This window comes from Notechis scutatus, chromosome 1 (assembly GCF_049901735.1).
Source record: "Notechis scutatus isolate UNSWTSFEM ecotype Mainland chromosome 1, rNotScu1.2, whole genome shotgun sequence".
Classification (NCBI taxonomy): Eukaryota; Metazoa; Chordata; class Lepidosauria; order Squamata; family Elapidae; genus Notechis; species Notechis scutatus.
Window position 1 is genome coordinate 320,711,405 of NC_142009.1, and position 14,880 is coordinate 320,726,284.

Consider the following 14,880-nt stretch of genomic DNA (forward strand, 5'->3'; position numbering starts at 1 on the left):
TGGAGACAAGGTTATTTAATGAAAAGGTTTGAAAAAGTTAATTGAATCCTATATTAGCCTGAATTTATCTTGCAGTTTAGAAGCTTTCTGACATATCTGGATTCATCTCCATCCTTAAACCCTAATGACACTGGTTGCTTTGAGACTTCAAGTGAGGAAATCTTAATAAAAACTTGACTTGATGTTATTTCACTGCAAAGCCCGACCTGAATTAAACATGAGTGACTGTATTTTCCACTACTAGTCGGCCACTACTACGACACCGCATATCTATCCTTCTTTCCCTCTTCTATCTATCCTCTGCATCACCATGTCATTTAAAAGATCATTACTGATTTACAGCCAATGCAAACTTGACTTTATTAGCATGATTTATAGAGATCCCTGCTTAATATTTTCTTTTCTCCCCCCCCCTCACTTTTCTTTTTCTGCAATGGAATTTTGGGCTGGTAATTTTTTATGATTTTTCACAATCTCTGGTAATAATATGGTAGAAATATAAGACGAGAACTAAGGTTAGCACAAAAATGGAATGTTTTGAAAACCAGACATATCTGGTTTTCTTTTCTACTATCTTCTCTTATTGGTATCTTATTATTATATTACTTTGTTTTTGTATATACACAGAGAGCTTCTGCACCAGGAGAAAAATTCCTTATGTGTCTAATCACACTTGACCAATAAAGTATCCTATCCTATCCTATCCTATCCTATCCTATCCTATCCTATCCTACCCTACCCTACCCTACCCTATCCTACCCTATCCTATCCTATCCTGTAGAATAGAATCTATTCTATTCTATTTGGATGCTAAATTATTATAAGGGGGAAGTGGCTTTTTTGTGGTTTAATTATATTCCTTTTGATAATACTTGGTTCCCTTATAAGGATAAGAAAAAAGGTAAGCAGGTCTTTTGATTTCTGGCAAGGGATAAAATAAGGAATAAGATCAAAAGGGAGCATGCAGTGGGAAAAAAGGATAGGAGGTGAATGCGTATGTCTGTTGTAGTCAGTCAGTCAGCTGGAGAAGGACTTGGATAAGTAGGTCACAACAATTACTATTTTGAAGAAATGCTGATTTTGTCAAAATGTGGCTCTTAGCATAGGCCTCCAGCAGGGACAAACTTTCTCCAGCTTTTCCCATCTGGTTGTCATCCAGATCTATAGATGGAAATACAGCAAGATTGAAAAAGGCTGATCTAGTGAGAAAAGAGAGAGAAAAAGGGATTTGGAAGCTGATATTTATTTCAGAGGTTTGTTCTCATTTGACTTACACTGAAGCTGCTGGATTTAGGTATAGTGCAAAAATACAGGTAGTCCTCAACTTATGACCACACTGAGACCAGAATTTCTGTTGTAAGTCATTGCAGACCTAAAACAAGTCAGAGCCAATTTTAGAACAATTTTTACATTAATGAAAACAAGTGAATCTAGGTTGTTAAGTGAATCTAGTTTCTCCCAATGGAATTTTCACAAATAATAATCTGTGACCGTAGGACACGGCAACTAGTCATAAATTCAAGTCAATTGCCAAGTGCTCCCATTGCAATCATAGGGATGGTATGATAGTCATAAGTGTAATAAGTCATTTTTTCCCAAGGCCATGATAACTTTGAACCATCACTATGCAAAATCATGAAACTGTGCCTCATTTATTTCATCCATGTCATTCAAGGAAATTCACTGGAGAAAGAAAATATGCTTGGAAGAGTAAGTGGTAAAAAGAAACCAGGCCACAAAAGAACACCACTGCCCAGCCAGAACATTTACAAACTCAAAGAAGTAGTGCAAGATTGGAAGATGTGGAGGGACCTGGCCCATAGAATTGCCAAGAGTTAGACATGACTGAATGGATAACATCATCATCATAAATAAATAGAATAGAATAGAATAGAATAGAATAGAATAGAATAGAATAGAATAGAATAGAAAGTAGAGTAGAGTAGAACAAAACAGAACAGAACAGAGTAGAGTAGAATAGAATAATAACTTTATTGTCACTGTGAATGTACACTAATTGGCATACATTAAAATGAAATTTCATTGCATACAACTCTCCAAGGGTCATCACCTCCAATATACACTACATAAACATAACAAAATAAATAATAAATGCAAAATTATGTATATGCCCACATATAATATGACATAAGTCAAAGACTACCTGTAATAACGAACATACAGATGGGCTAGAAAGGAATAATTTCATGAAGGATGAGGTTGTGTTATGAATTGTATTGTTTTTCTATTATCTCACTAATTGAAATGAACAAAGAAAAGGCCATGGCTACCCCTTTCGTTTGAGGTTTAACTGAGTCACCTGTCCGATACATGCCATTCGAAGTACAATCATATCTCAGGAGTGTTTCCCACTGGCTATTATAAATGCGAAGTTATTTGGCAAAATCCTGAGAAGTTCAACTACATTGCTTATGCTTTCAACCCCCTCCCCCCCAATTGCAATACAATGCTCTATTTCTGCTGGAAGTTGGTAGAAATGCATGACTCAGCAATCTCTTTACTTCAGCTTGAAAAAAAAGTGAAACTGAGGCGTTTACAACTGAAATATGTGGGCTGTATCAAAAAAGGCAATTAACATATTTATTGTCATAGAAGGGCCTTACATGTACTTTTCACTTTTGGACCAATGGGCTAAAAATAACAAACAGAGGTTCTCAGGGGCCACTGCATTATTAATAATTAACTTTATTATAGTTTCATTTTGGTTATAATCATTATTATGCTTTATCCCGATTCATTATTTTATGCATAAAGCATATTTATTTGCTCCTTCTCACAGGCATACAGAATAAAAAGAGCATGAAATTACCATATTAATGCAAAAGAAGACTATTATTAGTTTAAGACAATCTGCCCTGGAAAGGAGGATTAGGAGAAAAAATGTTGACAACATGATGGACTAGCCAATGCAGAGAGCCCTAAGTTACCTTGATATTCTGCAACTGGGATTTAACCCCATATACTGTAAAAACCAAAGTCATATCAATTGATTACGTAGCTAACCTGTGGAGTAACTAGGATAGGTTTAGAGAAATTGCAATCTTCTGTTGATCCTGTTTATCTGTCTGATCCTATTTGACCTCTCATTAGTCTTCAATGCCATTGATCATGTTGTGCGTGCTATACACATTATATAAATAGTATTTATGACACTATTTAATAATATAAACACTATATGAATAGTGTTTTTCAGTGGTTCTTCTTCCCATGGCTGGATGGGCTATTCCAATTGGTTATACTGGGGCAGAAAGATTAAAGCCTAAAACCAAAAGGCAACTGGACTTTCTTGCTTTTTTTTCTTTGAAAACATCTGTGGAGATTCTGAGTCAGGCAGGTCATGATTGTCCTAAAGGTACTTTTTCAAAAGGCAATTGGACTTTGTTTTTTTTTCTTTGAATACATTTTGCTTTTCATCCAAGAAGCTTCTGAAGTTCTTAAATGAGAAGCAAAATATTTTCAAAGAAAAATAAATAAAACAAGACAATCCAGTTGCCTTTTGGAAAAGCACCTTTGGACATCCATGACCTGGATGATTGAGAATCTCCATAGACTTATTGCCATTCCTATTTCCTTATGGATTTTCTGAAAGCATCTTTTTGAGTAGCACTGTTTGAGACACAGAATGGTAGAATTATTTGAAGCCAGGGAGCTGAAAACAATAAAAAATAGGACACTTTGTCTCCTGCACGTTTGTCCTAATCATCTTAAGCAAAATACATGCAAGAACATTTTTATTGCCATTGAAAATAATTAAAATAACATTTTTTTCTGTCAAATTGAATGAGCATTCCACCTTGAACTATTAAAATGAGAAAGGGCAGATTCTCAAAAGAAGGTGGCAAGATTATCAAGGGCTCCTGTCTCAAATCCAGTCTCATTTCATTTCCTTTTTGTTCCTGAAGACTTTTCATTTCAGCAAGTTGCTAAAACATTATTTTAGCTTTTGAATCTAGTGCTTACTGCTTTTGTTTGGATTAATATTCATAAATTATTTTGGGGTTGTTGCTTTTCAAATTCTTTTGTCCTACGTTTCTATTCCATATTTTGCTGTATATTTAAAAAGTGAAAATCGTTACATAGTTCCCAGTAGTTCTCACAAAGCCCAAGCCCTCTTGAATTCCATTAATTTAGAATCAATTTAGTGCTGACCATTAGTTGACTAGATTCGTAAATATAGACATTAGCAATAAATCAGTTTCACTGGAATTTAATGTTTGGTCTTGCTTTTTCACACCTGATATCCTTGACTTTCCTCACTACAGTTTGTAGGCAATTTGCTCTTTCAGCTGTCAGCATAATTTCAGCATAGTGCAGATCATTTAAGTTTCTTCCTCCAGTTTTAAAACCAAGAACATTTTCCTCAAATCCATGCTCCCTCATGTATATTCAGCTACTCAGCACTCAGGTTGAATAAATAAGAGAGACAATCCAGCTTTGTCTCACCCCTTTGCCAATCTGGAGTCAGTTTGTTTCAAGATGTTCTGATCAAACTCCTTTGAGGTAGATTTTTTTTTACGTGAGGACAAGGACATATTCTGGGTGATTCCTAAGATTGTCTTAAGGTCATTCTATAGCAGGGGTGTCAAAGTCAAGGCCCGGGGGGCCAGATCTGGCCCACGAGGTTCTTAAATCTAGCCCATGGGGCCACCCAGGAAACAACAAAGGACCATCCTGCAGTGCCTCTGTCAGGAAAACAGAGCTCAAGTGGCAATGGGAAGGCCTTGCAAGCTCCGTTTTCACTGGCAGAGGGTTGCAGGTGGCCATCGCAGCCGAAAACAGAGTTCAGGAGCCCATTTCGCTGGAAGAGTTCTCACGAGTTACGTCATGCTGGCCACACCCAGTCTGGTCATGCCCACCCTGGCCCTCAGATCTGGCCATGCTCACCCTGGTCAAACACAACCCCGATGCAGCCTTCAATGAAATTGAGTTTGACACCCCTGTTCTATAGTTTGGAGCAGGGGGGAGGTTATAGTCATACAATTAGAAGCTTTTCTATATTCACTGTAAGGAAAGTTCACTTGAGGATGGGGAATATTCTTTGGCTTACTCAATTATTCAGTGCACATCAGCAATAATACCTCTCCAGCCATTGTACAATCTATTATTCTATCAAAAAATAAAGTTCTAAAGAAACAAGATAAATCATTAGGCAAGGAACATGACAATAGTTGAGATATGAATCAGAGGCAATGATTACAATGGCAGTAAAATCACACACGGACCAAATATTGCAGCAGCATAAAAAGCCACAATGAACCGAATGAGAAAATCTCCATCAAAAAGGACTCTTTTGGGTGGTCACCTAATTTCTATTTTTGGGAGGGAGCTCTTGGAAAAAGGCTCTCAAGTGAAAAAGCTGGAACACACTTCCTCACTAGTCCAACACATGGAAGCCACAGGTCATAGCATCAACTTCAATGGCACCAAAACCCTGGCCACTATGGAAAACCCTAGCCACAGAGTCATCAGAGAAGCCATAGAGATTGAAAAAAGACCAGAAAGCATGAACAGAAGAGATGATTCCACCAGGCTGTCAATCATTTGGAAGCCTGCACTCACAAACAAAAAAATCTCCACACCACAAGCCAGGCAAACACCTGGGCACAAACAGATCCCCCCTGATACCTCCAGCTCAAACACACCCCAACCAGGCACCCAGATGAAACCCAGCTTCCTAACTAATGATAGCCGTCCATTTACCCGAAGCCAAGCTGCACTAAAGGCCTCCATTAAAGTAACACAATGCTGCCAGCCAATCAAGATACAAAAAGAGCCAAAAAACAGACAGAAAATATCAGAGACACCCATCAAGCAGAACACAGCAAACTCCGAGACCAATAAACACAGACCAAGACTCCCAACCAATCAGGATGAAGAAAAAACCATTCTGGCACAGCAATAGGCTGCCCCAAATTTAAATCTGAAACCACTGTAAAAGTCTGACCCACAGACGGACACAATACAGAAGCCTGATGATGGCAGATGAGATTCTGCTGAAACGTTGCTACAACTTTAAAAGAACTACAATGACGTGGGAAAATACCCGAACCAAGCCGAACACCATACATATATATATATATATATATATATATATATATATATATATATATATATATATATATATATATATATATATATATATATATATGTTTTCTGAGGTTCTCGCGGGTATATACTACCAAACCAAGTTAACCAACCTACTCCTAGACCCCACATACAAACCCCTAAAGACAGACCCCACCACCTACCTAGAAAAAACCACCAGATCCAAAATAAAAGCCTCCCCTATCAGTGAAGAAATCCAGCAAAGAATCATACCCAGAGAGAAATCATCCAGATGCCCTAAGCTTTATGGTCTCCCCAAGATACACAAAGAAGGAACTCCACTTAGACCAATAGTCAGCTCCATAGGCTCACCTCTACAAAGCCTAGCCAAATTTCTCGCCAAACAACTACAGCCCTATGCAGAATCCATCAACTCACACGTAAGAAACTCATTCCAGTTCATCGAGATCATAAAGAAACAAAACTTACAACCCAGCGACCTACTAGTGAGCTTCGATGTCATATCCCTCTTCACCCAAGTGCCAATAAAAGAAGCCTTGACAGCCATCCAAAACAAATACAACCCCCCCCCCACCCAGCACATCCTAGATCTGACCAACCACTGTCTATCCAATACATACTTCACCTACAACGGACAAAAATACAAACAAATAAAAGGAGCACCCATGGGATCACCCCTCTCACCTGTCATCGCAAACCTCTACATGGAACACTTTGAAACACAAGCTCTAGAAAATATGATCACAAACCCAAACTCTGGCTCAGATACGTAGATGACACCTTCATAATCTGGCCACACGGGAAAGAAAAACTGAACAACTTCCTCACACACCTCAACAGCCTACACCCCAAAATACAATTCACCATGGAAACAGAAGCTAACAATCAACTTCCCTTCCTAGATGTCTTGGTATACAAAAACCCAATGGCTCCCTAGGACACGCCATCTACCAGAAGAAAACACATACAAACCGCTATCTACATGCACTCTCACACCACCACCCAGCACAGATCAATTCTGTAGCTGAGACACTCATCTCCAGAACAAAATGCTTAGCTGATGAACAACACCTAAAAACCGAACTAAACACTCTCACCAACGTACTAACAGCCAATGGATTCCAAAGAAAGAAGATTACCCACCTAATCCAAAAAGAAACCCCAACCAAAATCCAAGACAGAGAACAAGAGAATGGCAAAGCCCTCCTCCCATATATAAAAGGCACTACAGACAAAACCAGCAAGATCCTCCAAAAACACAACATTAAAACAGCATTCTGCACAAACAGAAAAATATCCACCATCCTAAGAAACCCTAAAGACAAAATCGAGTTAGAAAACCAAGGAGTATACGAAATCCCTTGCACCGCCTGCCCCACCACATACATTGGACAAACTAACAGAAGAATAAGTGCACGTGTTGAAGAACATAAGAACTCAATCAAAAAAGAAGAACCGACCTCTTCCCTGGTCCAACACCTCAAAGCCACAGGACATGAGATTGACTTTAAAAATACCAGAACTATCACCAAAACCGAACACTTCAACAACAGAATAATCAGAGAAGCCATAGAGATAGAAAAACGCCCACACAGCATGAATAAAAGAGATGACACCTCCCGCTTACCAGCCATTTGGAAACCCGCCCTCATGAACAGACGAGTGCCTAACATGATGAATGACACTAGACCCACACCCACGAGGGCCACACAAGATGCCACCACCACACTTCCACGTAAAAAGCAGACTCACACCCACACAGAAGATGAGACACGACCACAGACCAGAAGCCGCACTGCAGCTGCATCACTACCCGCTTCAAACCCCTCTGAGCCATACATGAAGCGAACTGACCCCCACCATGAAGATGCAGCATGACCACGAACTCGAAGCCAAACAGCAAGATCACAGCTCACCAGCTCAAATCCCCCAGTAACTAAGACCAACCTGAGCACAACCAAGCCCCCACCTGAACAGAACACACCTCCAGCCAATCAGAACATGGCCAACCCCAACCAATCAGAACACAGCCAAACCCCCAACCAATCAGAACACACCCCCACCCAATCAGAACACAGCCAAGCCCCCACCCAATCAAGTCACACCCCACTAGCAGTTAAAAGGAAGAAGCAGCTGCAAGCTCACATCACTCTGAGAAGCACAGAGCTGAAGACAGAAGCCTGAAGATGATGAATGAGACTTCATCGAAACGTTGCCTAGATACTTCCAATCTTACGCGGAGAAAACCCAAATAACCAAAGAGATATATATATATATATATATATATATATATATATATATATATATATATATATATATATATATATATATATATATATATATATATATATATATATATATATATATATATATATATATATATATATATATATATATATATATATATATATATATATATATATATATATATATATATATATATCAGGTCTTGACGTATTTGGGTCTTTTCCCATGTAAGATTGAGAGTATCTTGGCAACGTTTTGATGAGGTCCCATTCACCATCTTCAGGCTGGTGCTTTTGGCTTCGTGCTTGTGTGAGCAAAGCATGATCAGAGCTACCATCTCCCTATAAGTACTGGTGGGGAGGTTGGCTGTGTTGTCATTTCTTGATTGGTTGATGGAGTTGATGTTTGCAGATTGGCTGGCTTTTTCTTAAGAACATGTGTGGCTGAGGTATTGGCTGTGTGTCTATCAGCCTCCTGTGTTGTAACAACCTGGGTAATGGGCTGTGTGATGACCTTTTGAGTTCTATTGTTATGACATCCTAGGTCTTGTGCTGTAATCTCCTGGGTCGTTGGCTGTGTTGTAACATCCTGAGGTTTTGTGGTGTAACCTCCACAGAACACAAGAACGCAGTCAGAAAAGAAGAAAATTCTTCCTCCCTTTTCCAGCACCTTAAAGCCACAGGACATGAAATTAATTTTGAAGGAACCAAATTAATCTCCAATACTGAACACTTCAATAAGAGAATAATCAGGGAAGCCATCGAAATAGAGAAACACCCCCATAACATGAGTACATGGGATGATGCCTCTCGCCTACCAGGCATTTGGAAACTAGCCCTTATCAACAAACGAGTCCCAGCCACGATAACCAACACTGGACCCAAAGCAACACATGATGCCACCACCAATCTCCCTCACCAGACTCAAACCCAAACCCACCCCATAGACAAAAGGCAACCACTGTCCAGAAACCAGACCATGGCTGCATCACCAGCTGCCATACATCCCGACCCCCAAACCAAGCAAACTGACACACGCCATGAACATATAGTCAGGCCTCAAACTCAGAGCCAAACCAAAACCCAGAATGTCACATCACAGCCACCCGCTCAGAATATCACATCACGGAACTCAGGAGGTTACATCACAAAACCTCAGGATGTTACAACACAGCCAGTGACCCAGGAGATTACAGGATGTCAAAACAATAGAACTCAGAAGGTCATCACACAGCCCATTACCCAGGTCATTACAACACAGGAGGATGATAGACACACAGCCAATACCTCAGCCACACATGTTCTTAAGAAAAAGCCAGCCAATCTGCAAACATCAACTCCATCAACCAAACAAGAAATGACAACACAGCCAACCTCCCCACCAGTATATATAGGGAGACGGCAGCTCCAATCACGCTTTGCTCGCACAAGCACGAAGCCAAAAACACCAGCCTGAAGATGGCAAGTGGGACCTCGTCGAAACGTTGCCAAGATATTCTCAATATTACATGGAAAAAGACCCGAACACACCAAGACCTGCCATTTAATGATATTTTTATGTCATAAAATGTATAAAATTTCCAAATTTGAATTCCACAGGGGCCATGGTTCCCAGATGTTGGGCTTACTCTGTAACTTAACTCATTTGATGGACCTTATTTAAAATGTTTTGCCTTACAGTGCAGCATTTTACCCAGTTAAGTGTTACAGAAATCAGAATTTTTGTTATATGCAGTATAGATCTCTGTCAACAGTTACCTTAGTTAATTTCTGCTATATGGCTAAACCCAATTTGAAGTTTCTGGATTTTTGTTTGTCAAATGCAGACGCACATATAATGCCACAATGATTTCATCACTGAACAGTAAGTCACATTTTTATGTTATACCTGTTTCTCTAGAAGGAAAATCTCCACAATAACCACTGGATAATTGTATTTTCTTCATAATGGAGTGAGCAAAGGCTAGGCAAGCTATGATTCATTTCTGGGCCTGAAAATGAGATCTCAAATGCTGTAGCACCAGGGGGCACCAGTTCCTATGAAATCTCTTTACTCTTTCCCTCCTTATTTTCTTTTGACAATAAGGAATTGGAGAGTGGGGGGAGAAATCTCCTCAGAGCCAGAACGATTACCATCTGCCATTAAGAATGAGTAAAGGAGAAGCAGCCCATGTGATAAAATAACTTATTTTCCTCTTTTTTTTTAAAGCCTCTAAGAATCTAAAGGTATGTTCCTTCTTCCATAATATATCAACAAGGAAGCAAAGACAGGTTTGACTCATTCTGGAACTTGCAATATTGGCCAAAACTGGATCCTAAAGGTGTTTAGATCTTTGATAAATATAAAACAGAGAGCAGATGAGTCCAAGACAAATATGTTTCCCTTTTTAAAAAAGCTTTTATGCAGTGGTGTGATTCAATTTTTTTACTACTGGCTCTGTGGCCATGGCTTGGCGGGCGTAGCATAGCTTGGTGGGAATGGCTTGGTGGACATGGCAGGGGAAGGATACTGTAAAATCTCCATTCCCTCCCCATGCCTGGGTGAAGATTACTGCAAAATCCCATTCCCTCTCCACCCCAGTAACCTGCTTTCCAACTCCATTCTCCTGTGCAGGGCAACAAAAGAAGACCCAGCCGATCAGCTGGGACTCGGGAGGCAGAGAATAGAGGTGATATTTGCTGGGGGCGGGGCCAGTCAGAGGTGGTATTTGGTGGTTCTCAGAACTACTCAAAATTTCTGCTACTGATTCTTCAGAACTGGTCAGAACTTGCTGAATACCACCTCTGCTTTTATGTGACTAATGTGGAGTGCAGGAGGTGAGCAGTTCTTCTGTCAAAAATTGCATTCTGTGCTATGCATGTAAGCATGTATTACATAACAAGCTTTTCTCTCTGTTCCAAATTCTAACAAAGTTGTTCTGAGGCCATGGCAATCCCCTAGCCTGTTATTAAGGCAGGGATCCTCGATTGTGTTCGACCACTGGGCACATTTGGAATTTGGACAAGCCGTTACGAGTTATTCTTGCACAAGGCTTGCCATGATGGACATAATGATCACAGAACACCTATTTGCTAGCTGGCAAACCCTTTAGTCTCTAAATTACAGACCAATCTCCTTATGCTGCGTCACCTGTAAAGTCATGGAATCAATTATTAACCAATCCATTATCCTCCACTTAGAGACAAACAACCTACTCTCCAATAAACAATTTGGTTTCAGGAAAAAACTATCCTGTAATCTGCAACTCTTACACTTCAAAAATATATGGACTACACAACTCAATCAGGGCAAAGCAATAGACGCAATCTACATAGACTTCTGTAAAGCCTTTGATTCAGTGGTACACGACAAACTACTCCTAAAACTAAAATCTTATGGTATCTCTGGACAACTGCATAACTGGATAGAAGCATTCCTGTCAAACAGACAACAAATGGTCAAAATTGGGAGTGTACTATCAAATTCTGTACCTGTCAATCGTGGTGTCCCCCAAGGCAATGTTCTAGGACCAACTCTCTTCATACTCTACATAAATGACCTCTGTGATCATATTAAGAGCAACTGTGTTCTTTTTGCTGATGATGTAAAGCTGTTCAATACCACAGACAATACTGCTACCCTTCAAAAAGACCTCAACTATGTATCAGAATGGACAAACAAATGGCAACTTCAAATCTCAACAATAAATGCTCTGTCTTACATATTGGCAAAAAAAAAAATCAGAAAATAAAATACAAGCTGAATAGTCAAGATCTTGTTGATGATCCAAGCTCTGTAAAGGACCTTGGAGTACTCATCTCTAATGATCTAAGTGCTAGAGCCCACTGTAACTACATAGCCAAAAAGGCATTAAGAGTTGTTAACCTAATCCTACGTAGCTTTTTCTCTGGTAATATCACACTACTAACTAGAGCATACAAAACATTTGCAAGACCAATACTTGAATACAGCTCATCAGTCTGGAACCCACATTACGTATCTGATATTAGCACAGTTGAGAAAGTCCAGAAATATTTCACAAGAAGAGTTCTCCACTCTTCTACTCATTGTAGAATATCTTATGCCACCAGACTTGAAATTCTAGACCTAGAAAACCTTGAATTATGCCACCTTTGGTCTGATCTAAGTATAGTATATAAAATTATACATTGTAATGTCCTACCTGTCAATGAATACTTCAGCTTCAACCATAACAACACAAGAGCACACAATAGATACAAACTCAAGGTTAACCCCACCAAACTTGATTGCAGGAAATACGACTTCAGCAACAGAGTGGTCAATGTCTGGAATACTCTACCTGACTCTGTGGTTTCTTCCCCAAACCCCAAAAACTTTAACGTTAGACTGTCTACTATTGACCTCACCCCTTTCCTAAGAGTTCTGTTGGGAGCGTGCATAAGCACACCAATGTGCCTACCGTCCCTGTCCTATTGTTTCTTTTATTTTTCTTATATGTACCCATTTCATGTATTCATAACTATGTATATACTTATACCTATTATCTTGTAAGCGATTGACAAATCAAATAAATAAATAAATAAAATAAATCCCCACTATTCCTTACTTTACCATTGTCTTTCTTTCTGAACAGATGGGCATGCTTCCCCAAAAAAGGCTTTTGCTTCCAATCAATTTTGTTTTCTAAGCTTGATTCTGGGTTCTGTAAAGGGCCCCAAAGAATGATTGGAGATAAGTATAATGTCCAAAGCAGAGTACTTTAGCGTCTCTCTAAAACATAAAGATCAAAAAATATTGAGTCAAGTAGAGCAATAGCCTAGTAGCTAGCATGAGAGTTTTCTTCATATACTTTGATGCACATCTGTGCCCAGAGGTGGGATTCTACCAATTTGCACCTATTTGCTAGAACCACGTATTATTTCTAAGCAGTTCAGAGAACCGGTTGTTAGAAGAAATTACTGGCCTAACCCTGTAAAGAAGACAGGAAGGAAACATTCTGGTGTTGCTTACAGAAACTGCCACTCCGTTAACCCTTATTATATTCTTGGCAGGACTAGACTTCCTGTCTCAGGAACCTCTCTGGAGTTTTCTTTCCTTCTTTTGCTGGTACTTTGCTTGTGTGGAGTGACCATTCAAAGTTACAATGGCACTGAAGAAAGTGACTTATGACCATTTTTCACACTTACGACTGTTGCAGCATCCCCACAGTCATGAGAGGCCAGGCGAGGAGATGCGTGTCTCGATGTGAGTGATATTGAGTTGGCCATGCCCAGCCAATAACATGACCACCAAGCCATGTCCACCCAGTCACATGACCACCAAGCCATACCCACCAACTAAGGCATGCCCACAGAACCGGTTGTTAAAAAATTTGAATCCCACCCCTGTCTGTGCCACCTTGTGAATACAGGTATTGTCTTCTATGTATGCTCTCTGCTGCTTTTCAGAGCAACCGGTTCTACAGAGGTGGACAGAACCGGTAGAATCCCACCCCTGCACATGACCATGGGGATGATACAGTACCACAAGGGTGTAAATGGAGTCACTTTTAATCTGTGCTGTTGTAACTTTGACCGGTCACTAAATGAATGGTTGTAAGTCAAAGACTAGCTGTGCTCCCTTTCAGCCATAGGAAGGAGGCAACAGCAAACCACTTCCAAAATCTTATGGGCCATGGTGGCGCAGTGGTTAGAGTGCAGTACTGCAGGCTACTTCTACTGAATGCCGGCTGCCTGCAATTTGGCAGTTTGAATCTCACCAGGCTCAAGGTTGACTTAGATTTCCATCCTTTTGAGGTGGGTAAAATGAGGACCCAGATTGTTGGGTTGACCCATATGCTGACTCTAAACTACTTAGAGAGGGCTATAATAGTGTAAAGTGATATATAAGTCTAAGTACTATTGCTATTGCTATCTTATGAAGAAAACTGCAGAGATACACCCAAGCAGTCACCAGGAGTCCAAACTGTCCTGAAGACATACATATATAACACATGGTGAAGTAATGAAAATTCCCCAATTTATTTGCACAAATCACCATGCCTCAGGAAGCCTTTGACAAATCTTGCCATTGTGCATTTCCAATTGTTTGCCATCACTGGCAGTTTGCTTTCAATGCCACTAGTCTGCATCCTTCTGCTTTCCTTTTCTGGAACCCGTCAGCTGCTCATCAAAATCTTTGTCTCGCATGTGGTTTGCCAAACAAAGCAATTTGTCCATTGTTTCGACTGGAGGGCCTCTTGAAAACAGCACTAGCTGCCCCTGCTTTATATTCACAACATAGATCTTTACATCACAAAACATTTTGATGTATCCGCTCTTTCATTTTTAATGAAAACATTTCAACTACTCAAAAGAAAGGTCACTGTAGTGCATTTAGAGCACAAATCATTGCACAAGAGATGGAAAACAGCCAGTGATGGAAGATGCCTGGGGAAGAACTGCCAGAGGTTATTGGGGGTAAAGGTATTGGGGAATTGGCCTGAAAGCCTCTTACATGTCTTTAGCAGACTTGACACTATGAGTTGGGATGACACCAGTTCTTTGCAGACAAGGAGACTCAATTCCACCAGAGATTTGAGTGGCA